Genomic DNA, 12416 nt, shown 5'->3' on the forward strand with positions numbered 1-12416 from the left:
CGATCTGTCTTGTTGATGAGTGGATGGCAAGACGTATTCAGTCAGTGGTACATATGGATCGAAATGTTAACATGCTTGGACTGGAGGATTTTTATGCTAAATATGATACTGTTTGTTCTAAGGAGTTATATAACAAAATTATAATGAATATACCAGTAGCCCTTATTCAGGCAATTGGAAGAGATCCATTCCTACTTCTCTCCATGGATCTCGAGGTTTTTCCTGTGGCCTCATGGGCTCCTTTGGCTGTCGATATCTGTAGCGCTGGCAAGTCTCACAGTGTTGTACATAAGCCTCAATGTCCTTGTGCATGCCCGGCCAGTATAACACCCCGTGCACGTCTTTTGCACTTTTCTACACCCAAATGTCCTTCATGAACTAATCTGACCATTTGTGATGTCATGGAGGTGAGTATGACTATTTTTGTGCCTTTTAAGGTTTGTATAAGATGATCTTTATTTAAAACAGGGGTGGCCAATGTTATCCGCAAAGGGCCAATGTGTATGTGGGTTTTTGCTGAAACTCCCTAATTAGATTACTAATTAGAGGACTGATTGGCTGAAGAGTCCTCACACCTGGGTTTGAACAGCAGACCTACAGGTTATCACAAAAAACCTGCATACACACCGGCCCTTTGCAGATAAGATTGGCCACCCCTGATTTAAAACAACAAAAGGGGAGATGTATTGATATGTAATGTGCTATGTGTAGTTCCACCACTAGTGGGCAGTGTGACATTTGGTTATAAGCCTGGTAGTAGTAACGTGTGTAATGGCAGTTTCTTCAAGTAAAGGTTCCAACTATGCAGCACTGGTGTATGTGTCTCGTCAATACATCTGATCATCCAACTATATAGCCTAGTAGTTGGCCATTACTAGAAATAGCATAGGAACCCATGGACAGTATTTTTTTTAGCAGGCAAAAAAAAATCGGACCAAGATGGGACAGGAATCATTCGTTTTGGGATTGCGCGGTACAGGATTTGAAACATTATTTTGCATGGGATCGGGATGGTACAGGAATTTTTCGCGGCAGGGGAATGGTACCAGAGTGAAAATCCACTCCCGAGTCACCCTCTGGCCTAGACCAACCCGAGGCTCCTGAGCAGTATTCGGCTCTTTGAGTGCCCCCTTGTTGCTTTGAAAAAGAATGAAGAAATAGGTGTAACTCAAAGTAATTTTAATCATTTTTATTAGAGGAAAGTAAAATGTAACTGTTAAAGCAGTCATATCTGGTTTAGTTTACGTGGACTTAACTGTCTATTAAAAAACCACCAGTAGTTTAAAGTGTGATGTAACACATTAATACTGTGGATCAACACACATCATTTATCACTGGCTACCAAGAAGAATAAAAAATACATGAGGAAAATCTTGAATTTAAAGATGAATGGATGTATGTTTGCTTTCATAGCCTCTACAGTTGGCTTCCCTGTATATTTAATATGCACTGAGAAGCAATCAAACAACAATCAGTCAAATGTCCTTTGTCATATCTTGTGTGTATTTAATGTTTATATTTCAGATATAGAGATTCGGGTGTAAAGTCTGAAACAGTGGCAAAACAGCACTGCGACGAATTTTACAAATGTGTATAACTTCAAACCTATCTACTAAGTCACTCTGGTATGAAGCGTTTTAATTGCAGTTAGCTAGGGAAGACTCTCCACATGCACTTGAGAGAAAAGAAGAGCGTGGACTGGATAAAGTTTAAGAAATTGCTGTGATACCCTTAAAGAACACAGATCTTTGAACTGCGTTCATTGGGAATAAATGAAGTATCCATGGATAAAACCATTAATATAAGCAAAGGATAAATCCTGCTTGGGGTTAACATTTTATCTGTCCTGATGCCAACAGAACAGCGACAAAAGTTAGTTACGTGATGTATACAAATATAACCGGACAACAATACAGTAGGGTGCAAAAATTTATTGAATGCACATTTTAAGTAGAGTACATTTTGTCTGAGCACATGGCAGCCACAGTTCCTCTTCCTGCACAGGGTTACGGGGATATTAATATCCCATAAGAGCAGCACAAAATAGGCTGCAAAAAGGCTGCGACAGGACGACTTCATTTGGGGCTGCCCTAGGTCTGGTGGTTGGAGACATTCTTACGTTGAACATGGAAACCATGTTTCCTTCAAATTCTGTGGTGAACAGAGGCAGCACCAACCATCAGACTAGTGTTACCTGAAGCATAATAACTCCTAATGCATCCAGCACCATTTTAACTCCTTAAAACTAAGCCCAGTACCTTGATGAGCATCTTGGGTATCCTGAGGAGGGATTTGATAAAAGTGCGGACCCTCCCATGTCTGGTGCCCAGTCTGATTTTTGTGGCCTGGGGGTCTCCCTCACAGTCTGCATCACCTGAAAACAATAATGCAGGGTGAGTACAGGCCTTTGTACCACTTTCCTTTAACTTCTTCTTGAGCTTTGGCCATGGGCATATGCTAATCACTCTGTCGAACGGTGTGCGATCCGCGGGTGATACAGTACCTGTCTCAGCTGCTGTAGCTGGACTGCAGAAATCGTCTGGGACAGCAGGGGTGCATGTTTCCTGACCATGAGGTAGGTTGCGGTCCAGGTGGAGAAAATTCAGAATGATGCTTCTCCGCAAAGACTGTCCAGACTCATCGAGCTTCTTGTCAGCCACCGGCTCAACAATGAAGCACCTTGATTTGCTTCTGTGTATGGTGAAGCTGACACTATTTGTTTTGCCCCCCTGTTCAAAAAATACCTCCACGTGCCAGACTGCCTTCATTCGGTTGCACATTTTACTGCTTAATTGATTAAGGATAATTAAAGAACTGAATGGAACTTGATTTGGTGCTGCAAAAGGTCGTTCTGAGACTCGGGAACTGCTCCTCAGAATTTATACGTGGCTATTGCCTACGTAGTCTTAGAACGCCTTCGTCACAATCGTCTCCATGGAAATGGAATTCAGCGGGACAGCGTCACGTGTGGCAAATGCAGCCAATGAGAGACCTAGTTGTGACAGTGATGGCTTGCCTAGGGGAAGTTTAACATAATAACATTTCCATCCTCACAATGACTTTCTTTGCGGTCCGAATCGATCCAATAACAAGGTTTCCTGTACCGATGCTGATAATCTGTGCCGGCCAGACAACCCTGCGACAAAAATCGGCCACGGACTGACGATGAGGGGAAATTTGACGATTTGGGTGAGGGGGGTTGCCGGCAGATTAATCATTACTTTCCCCTAGACTGGGGATGGGACGCAAATAATATCCAAAGGGGAGCAGCGGAACCGGGAATCATAATATATTTATAAATACGGTGGAAACTGCATATAGTGATCTCGGTAATAGTGATCAGTCGCATATATAGCTCAAAAAGCAATTGGGACAAAATCATTACTGTACAAATTCTGTTTAAATAATTCGCGTATAATAATCAAGTAGTCCGCTTACAGTGTTTGTTTTGGGTCTTTTTAAACGTGATAACGTAAATTAAAACAGCGGTATTTAAATTTTTGTTTTACTTTACTTTGATCGCCCTACTAGTACTTTACCTTGCGGTAGCCCATCTGCTTCTGACTATAGATACCCGAAGCACAGAAAACATGACAAGACAGTCATTTTCTCTCAGTGACAAATATAGGCTCATTAAAGCTTATGATAAGCTGCCAAAAACAAGCCACCGAGATGCAGCAGAGAAACTACAATAGGCTAAGCCCTTTGAGGCAACGTAGCGTCGTGAAAATGCGCTGTTAATAAAATTGAATATTGAATATTTATGTACAGTGATACTGTATTGTATTAATATAGCCTATTTGAATAATACACAGTTCAGTAATTTAATTTATACAGCACTGTAATTTGAAAATTGTTCGAAATAGCTAGCCTATACTGTACTTTGAAATTATTCATAAAATTAAGTAAATAGCGAAGCTGTCCGTTTTATTGCCTTATGTCCATGAAATAAATATACAAATCTCAATTACATGGGTCTCTGCCTGAGACATAAAGAAGAAGAAAAAAATCGGTTATAATTAATGATTGTCCGCTTGTACGTGATCAATATATAAGCGGTTTCCACTGTAATTTATTTACAGATGTGATTCGAATAAATATGATTAATGTCGTTTAATTTATATTTTTAATTGGCCGAGTAGTCGTTTTTTAAAATCTTCTCCTGTCTGCTATGTTGGTTGAATGCATAATCTATAAGACATACACGGCTATGATAATTAAATATTCATGATCGAATGGAAGTGGTCGCCTGATTAGCGCGTGACGTGTGTGTAACGGCCGGCGCCAGTCAGTTTAAAACATGGAGTCAGAGAAAACAGCGTTGCAACGTAAAGTCGGAGTATATGATCCCTGCGTGACTTTTAAGGATCTGTTGGGCAAGTCCGCAACTTTAAAAAAAAGTTTGTAAAATGGAGTAGAGTGCGATGGAGTATTAACTCCCTACGCTGCATGTAATAAGTGCAAAGTCATAGTCAAATATGCACCTGACTCCGGGACGATTAGCATGTCGAGACACACTTGTAGCAGCAGATCGCTTGGTAATGAAGTGCAGCGAGAAGTTCCAGAAATTGTGAAGATCAGGCTTAGGAACACGATGGCTCGCATGTGGAGGCAAGATTTGAGACCTTTTGTTTTTATAGAAGGACAAGAATTCATCGACGTGGCGAAGGAGTTGCTTCTCATCGGTGCGACTTGCAGTGAGATCGAAGGAGTCTTAGCACGGAGTGTTTCTCGCCATCTCGAGATGGATTATGAAAAAATAAAGAAATTTGTAATAGAACGGCTCCAACAGGTATGCCTGCTTTCAGTATATCTAGGCTACGTGTTGTAATTGTTATGCTGGTCTAATGAAGTACACGTACTAGATTTGGAGTAGGCTTCACTCTAGTACTCTGTCAGCTTTTACGAGTGCTGGACCAATTATATGAATAACTGAACAGAATAGTGATGGGCCACACTTTGCTTATTAGTAGTTTATTTTAGTCAAACGCAGATTATATACACTTCTCGCACAAAGCGCATTTTGTCCTAATGCCTTCTTGAATCAGTGTGCACACGTGCGATCCTGCCCTATTCTGTTCTATCTTCCGAAGTAAACATGCCTTCAATATATTCCGGTTAATGTGTTGTGTGACCAGTTTGCCGCAAGGAGCCCTAGAGCCACGCGGGAAGCTCCTTGCTGGGAGTCGGGCTGTGGAAACTAAGGGTGCGTTCGACTTGGCCTTAGGTCTGTCTGCAGCTGACGTGACGTGGAGCGAGATCTGCCGGCGGCTGCAGGGGTGGAGTATAAACTGACTGCAGCCAAGTCGGACAACTTCTACTTGTAATCTGCGAGAGCTGACTACAATGGCAGCACTGCCAGAAGATAACGATGAAAAATAAAGCAGCGCAACACTGCAGTAACTAACAATAAATAAACCAGTAACTTACGTGTACTATTAGAGCATTTATGTCGTTTATTTAAACTTTATTTTACCAGGTAAATTAACTGAAAACCAGTTCTCACTGCTTTACGTGATACTTGGGAGAAATAGCAGATAACGCATCGGGACTTCCTGGGATACAACGTCATTCGTGTAACTAAACTCTTCAGCCAATAAGGGCAAAGTTCTGTCGTCATGGAGGCGGTTCCAGTTTGTGCAGCCGGCTGAGAGGCGCTGCTCGATCTGTCTTGTTGATGAGTGGATGGCAAGACGTATTCAGTCAGTGGTACATATGGATCGAAATGTTAACATACTTGGACTGGAGGATTTTTATGCTACTGTTAGATACTGTTTGTTCTAAGGAGTTATATAACAAAATTATAATGAATATACCAGTAGCCCTTATTCAGGCAATTGGAAGAGATCCATTCCTACTTCTCTCCATGGATCTCGAGGTTTTTCCTGTGGCCTCATGGGCTCCTTTGGCTGTCGATATCTGTAGCGCTGGCAAGTCTCACAGTGTTGTACATAAGCCTCAATGTCCTTGTGCATGCCCGGCCAGTATAACACCCCGTGCACGTCTTTTGCACTTTTCTACACCCAAATGTCCTTCATGAACTAATCTGACCATTTGTGATGTCATGGAGGTGAGTATGACTATTTTTGTGCCTTTTAAGGTTTGTATAAGATGATCTTTATTTAAAACAGGGGTGGCCAATGTTATCCGCAAAGGGCCAATGTGTATGTGGGTTTTTGCTGAAACTCCCTAATTAGATTACTAATTAGAGGACTGATTGGCTGAAGAGTCCTCACACCTGGGTTTGAACAGCAGACCTACAGGTTATCACAAAAAACCTGCATACACACCGGCCCTTTGCAGATAAGATTGGCCACCCCTGATTTAAAACAACAAAAGGGGAGATGTATTGATATGTAATGTGCTATGTGTAGTTCCACCACTAGTGGGCAGTGTGACATTTGGTTATAAGCCTGGTAGTAGTAACGTGTGTAATGGCAGTTTCTTCAAGTAAAGGTTCCAACTATGCAGCACTGGTGTATGTGTCTCGTCAATACATCTGATCATCCAACTATATAGCCTAGTAGTTGGCCATTACTAGAAATAGCATAGGAACCCATGGACAGTATTTTTTTTAGCAGGCAAAAAAAAATCGGACCAAGATGGGACAGGAATCATTCGTTTTGGGATTGCGCGGTACAGGATTTGAAACATTATTTTGCATGGGATCGGGATGGTACAGGAATTTTTCGCGGCAGGGGAATGGTACCAGAGTGAAAATCCACTCCCGAGTCACCCTCTGGCCTAGACCAACCCGAGGCTCCTGAGCAGTATTCGGCTCTTTGAGTGCCCCCTTGTTGCTTTGAAAAAGAATGAAGAAATAGGCGTAACTCAAAGTAATTTTAATCATTTTTATTAGAGGAAAGTAAAATGTAACTGTTAAAGCAGTCATATCTGGTTTAGTTTACGTGGACTTAACTGTCTATTAAAAAACCACCAGTAGTTTAAAGTGTGATGTAACACATTAATACTGTGGATCAACACACATCATTTATCACTGGCTACCAAGAAGAATTAAAAATACATGAGGAAAATCTTGAATTTAAAGATGAATGGATGTATGTTTGCTTTCATAGCCTCTACAGTTGGCTTCCCTGTATATTTAATATGCACTGAGAAGCAATCAAACAACAATCAGTCAAATGTCCTTTGTCATATCTTGTGTGTATTTAATGTTTATATTTCAGATATAGAGATTCGGGTGTAAAGTCTGAAACAGTGGCAAAACAGCACTGCGACGAATTTTACAAATGTGTATAACTTCAAACCTATCTACTAAGTCACTCTGGTATGAAGCGTTTTAATTGCAGTTAGCTAGGGAAGACTCTCCACATGCACTTGAGAGAAAAGAAGAGCGTGGACTGGATAAAGTTTAAGAAATTGCTGTGATACCCTTAAAGAACACAGATCTTTGAACTGCGTTCATTGGGAATAAATGAAGTATCCATGGATAAAACCATTAATATAAGCAAAGGATAAATCCTGTTTGGGGTTAACATTTTATCTGTCCTGATGCCAACAGAACAGCGACAAAAGTTAGTTACGTGATGTATACAAATATAACCGGACAACAATACAGTAGGGTGCAAAAATTTATTGAATGCACATTTTAAGTAGAGTACATTTTGTCTGAGCACATGGCAGCCACAGTTCCTCTTCCTGCGCAGGGTTACGGGGATATTAATATCCCATAAGAGCAGCACAAAATAGGCTGCAAAAAGGCTGCGACAGGACGACTTCATTTGGGGCTGCCCTAGGTCTGGTGGTTGGAGACATTCTTACGTTGAACATGGAAACCATGTTTCCTTCAAATTCTGTGGTGAACAGAGGCAGCACCAACCATCAGACTAGTGTTACCTGAAGCATAATAACTCCTAATGCATCCAGCACCATTTTAACTCCTTAAAACTAAGCCAAGTACCTTGATGAGCATCTTGGGTATCCTGAGGAGGGATTTGATAAAAGTGCGGACCCTCCCATGTCTGGTGCCCAGTCTGATTTTTGTGGCCTGGGGGTCTCCCTCACAGTCTGCATCACCTGAAAACAATAATGCAGGGTGAGTACAGGCCTTTGTACCACTTTCCTTTAACTTCTTCTTGAGCTTTGGCCATGGGCATATGCTAATCACTCTGTCGAACGGTGTGCGATCCGCGGGTGATACAGTACCTGTCTCAGCTGCTGTAGCTGGACTGCAGAAATCGTCTGGGACAGCAGGGGTGCATGTTTCCTGACCATGAGGTAGGTTGCGGTCCAGGTGGAGAAAATTCAGAATGATGTTTCTCCGCAAAGACTGTCCAGACTCATCGAGCTTCTTGTCAGCCACCGGCTCAACAATGAAGCACCTTGATTTGCTTCTGTGTATGGTGAAGCTGACACTATTTGTTTTGCCCCCCTGTTCAAAAAATACCTCCACGTGCCAGACTGCCTTCATTCGGTTGCACATTTTACTGCTTAATTGATTAAGGATAATTAAAGAACTGAATGGAACTTGATTTGGTGCTGCAAAAGGTCGTTCTGAGACTCGGGAACTGCTCCTCAGAATTTATACGTGGCTATTGCCTACGTAGTCTTAGAACGCCTTCGTCACAATCGTCTCCATGGAAATGGAATTCAGCGGGACAGCGTCACGTGTGGCAAATGCAGCCAATGAGAGACCTAGTTGTGACAGTGATGGCTTGCCTAGGGGAAGTTTAACATAATAACATTTCCATCCTCACAATGACTTTCTTTGCGGTCCGAATCGATCCAATAACAAGGTTTCCTGTACCGATGCTGATAATCTGTGCCGGCCAGACAACCCTGCGACAAAAATCGGCCACGGACTGACGATGAGGGGAAATTTGACGATTTGGGTGAGGGGGGTTGCCGGCAGATTAATCATTACTTTCCCCTAGACTGGGGATGGAACGCAAATAATATCCAAAGGGGAGCAGCGGAACCGGGAATCATAATATATTTATAAATACGGTGGAAACTGCATATAGTGATCTCGGTAATAGTGATCAGTCGCATATATAGCTCAAAAAGCAATTGGGACAAAATCATTACTGTACAAATTCTGTTTAAATAATTCGCGTATAATAATCAAGTAGTCCGCTTACAGTGTTTGTTTTGGGTCTTTTTAAACGTGATAACGTAAATTAAAACAGCGGTATTTAAATTTTTTTTTTACTTTACTTTGATCGCCCTACTAGTACTTTACCTTGCGGTAGCCCATCTGCTTCTGACTATAGATACCCGAAGCACAGAAAACATGACAAGACAGTCATTTTCTCTCAGTGACAAATATAGGCTCATTAAAGCTTATGATAAGCTGCCAAAAACAAGCCACCGAGATGCAGCAGAGAAACTACAATAGGCTAAGCCCTTTGAGGCAACGTAGCGTCGTGAAAATGCGCTGTTAATAAAATTGAATATTGAATATTTATGTACAGTGATACTGTATTGTATTAATATAGCCTATTTGAATAATACACAGTTCAGTAATTTAATTTATACAGCACTGTAATTTGAAAATTGTTCGAAATAGCTAGCCTATACTGTACTTTGAAATTATTCATAAAATTAAGTAAATAGCGAAGCTGTCCGTTTTATTGCCTTATGTCCATGAAATAAATATACAAATCTCAATTACATGGGTCTCTGCCTGAGACATAAAGAAGAAGAAAAAAATCGGTTATAATTAATGATTGTCCGCTTGTACGTGATCAATATATAAGCGGTTTCCACTGTAATTTATTTACAGATGTGATTCGAATAAATATGATTAATGTCGTTTAATTTATATTTTTAATTGGCCGAGTAGTCGTTTTTTAAAATCTTCTCCTGTCTGCTATGTTGGTTGAATGCATGATCTATAAGACATACACGGCTATGATAATTAAATATTCATGATCGAATGGAAGCGGTCACCTGATTAGCGCGTGACGTGTGTGTAACGGCCGGCGCCAGTCAGTTTAAAACATGGAGTCAGAGAAAACAGCGTTGCAACGTAAAGTCGGAGTATATGATCCCTGCGTGACTTTTAAGGATCTGTTGGGCAAGTCCGCAACTTTAAAAAAAGTTTGTAAGATGGAGTAGAGTGCGATGGAGTATTAACTCCCTACGCTGCATGTAATAAGTGCAAAGTCATAGTCAAATATGCACCTGACTCCGGGACGATTAGCATGTCGAGACACACTTGAAGCAGCAGATCGCTTGGTAATGAAGTGCAGCGAGAAGTTCCAGAAATTGTGAAGATCAGGCTCAGGAACACGATGGCTCGCATGTGGAGGCAAGATTTGAGACCTTTTGTTTTTATAGAAGGACAAGAATTCATCGACGTGGCGAAGGAGTTGCTTCTCATCGGTGCGACTTGCATTGAGATCGAAGGAGTCTTAGCACGGAGTGTTTCTCGCCATCTCGAGATGGATTATGAAAAAATTAAGAAATTTGTAATAGAACGGCTCCAACAGGTATGCCTGCTTTCAGTATATCTAGGCTACGTGTTGTAATTGTTATGCTGGTCTAATGAAGTACACGTACTAGATTTGGAGTAGGCTTCACTCTAGTACTCTGTCAGCTTTTACGAGTGCTGGACCAATTATATGAATAACTGAACAGAATAGTGATGGGCCACACTTTGCTTATTAGTAGTTTATTTTAGTCAAACGCAGATTATATACACTTCTCGCACAAAGCGCATTTTGTCCTAATGCCTTCTTGAATCAGTGTGCACACGTGCGATCCTGCCCTATTCTGTTCTATCTTCCGAAGTAAACATGCCTTCAATATATTCTGGTTAATGTCATAAAGTGAATGACTATGACCAGGTCACTCAATCTAAGAAACGTCTAACTAATTTATACCCTGCTTCTCTGAAGCATGCCGGTTGGCTGTCTTCTGCTCAGTCGCTATACATGGGGATATTATTTATGGCCTTCCTATCCAAACAAAATCTATATCACAAAGCAAAGGACACACCATATATAGGCAGCCCTCTTATATATCCTGGTTGGTAATCCACAGAATGTACCAGATATTGGAGTTAAATTTATAATGCCATTCAAGGCAAACAGTGTTACTAAGAAATTTTCTCCACAATATAATATGAAAATCTAAGATAGCACTCACAATATTAAATAGCAAAAATAGCTACATTGTTGGACTTCACATGTATAAACTAATCGGGAAAGAAATAGACAATTTATTTTGCTCTCTGGTCAAGAAATAATTTTTTTGTCAAATTTCAATTGACTTCTTGACTGAGTGGCTTTATTATATGTAATTATAAGCTGTCAACGGTCTTTTACTCCTGTTGATGTTTCGAAATATTTCAAATTCGAATTTAATTTGTCGCATATCAATCATACACAATCATAGACAGTATGACTCGCAGTGAAATGTTGTTTAACGACAGTCTGTCACGTCAATACAACAGTGGGAGCGTTAGATAAGAAATTACTTGTAGGAATCTCACAGTTGGGGGGTGTTCAGATGCAGTATTATGTGCAAATAGTAACATGTGCAAATAAAGCAATAATAAAGCAGTGCAACAGCAGGCAGAGGTAGTCCTATAAGTAATAAATAGATTGTAATAGGAATAGGGGGTGATTAACAACCAAGTCAGTCCTAAGTGTTGCCCTGGTTGCCCTGACCAGGGAGTTAGTAGGACAGATCCTGTGTAGTGTTAACACCAAGGTACCAGAAACTGGGGCTTCATTGATTGCTCATTGCGGATGATAGCCCCTCTCCTGCTTTATGCCTAAAGTCCACAATTAACTCCTTTGTCTTGTTGATGTTCAGGGGGAGGTTATTGTCCTAGCACCAGTTTTCCAGGATTTTAATCTCCTCCAGGTAGGCCTTCTCATCATTATCAGAGATTCGGCCCACCACAACAGTGTTGTCAGCAAACTTGACCATGGTGGTAGAATTAGAAGTGGCCAGACAGTCGTAGGTGTACAATGAGAACCGCAGGGGGCTCAGTACACAGCTCTGAGGGGTTGCATTGCTGAGGGTGAGAGACGATAAGACATGTTTGCCCACCCATACCGCTTGCGGTCTCTTGGTCAGGAAGTTGGAGATCCACTGGCATCGTGATGGATTGAGTTCCAGGTCCTCCAACTTCTTGGTGAGTCTTGAGGGAATTATGGTGTTACTGTAAATGCTGACCTCTAGTCAACAAGCAGCATATTAACATAATTACCCTTCCTGGTTTCCAAATGACTTGTGGCATCGATGGTGGAGCAATTGGGATGGTACGCAAATTGTAATAGGTCCAGGGTATCAGGGAGTGAAGAGGTGATGAAGTCTGACCAGCATATCACAACTGAGGTCACGGCTGCTGCACGATCGTCATTGAAACAGGCAGGCTGGTTTCTTCAGTACAGGAGCAATAATAGATTTTTTAAAAGACGCGGCGATTAGCGATTGTGCCA

The 12416-nt window shown here is 41.3% G+C and overlaps 2 long non-coding RNA genes across 2 annotated transcripts; both read right to left on the reverse strand.

Moving 5' to 3' along the window:
• Positions 1 to 1931: 1931 nt before the first annotated feature.
• On the reverse strand, positions 1932 to 3454 carry LOC140590875 (uncharacterized). The gene is made up of 3 exons (XR_011991757.1): positions 2504 to 3454; positions 2259 to 2374; positions 1932 to 2151 (listed from the first exon to the last, which is right to left on the reverse strand). It is a non-coding gene; the product is annotated as an uncharacterized lncRNA (long non-coding RNA).
• A 4125-nt stretch (positions 3455 to 7579) lies between these two features.
• Positions 7580 to 8896, reverse strand: LOC140590876 (uncharacterized). Its single transcript, XR_011991758.1, has 3 exons — positions 8167 to 8896; positions 7922 to 8037; positions 7580 to 7814 (listed from the first exon to the last, which is right to left on the reverse strand). It is a non-coding gene; the product is annotated as an uncharacterized lncRNA (long non-coding RNA).
• Between the last annotated feature and the right edge of the window lie 3520 nt (positions 8897 to 12416).

Source organism: Paramormyrops kingsleyae, chromosome 5, assembly GCF_048594095.1.
Source record: "Paramormyrops kingsleyae isolate MSU_618 chromosome 5, PKINGS_0.4, whole genome shotgun sequence".
Classification (NCBI taxonomy): Eukaryota; Metazoa; Chordata; class Actinopteri; order Osteoglossiformes; family Mormyridae; genus Paramormyrops; species Paramormyrops kingsleyae.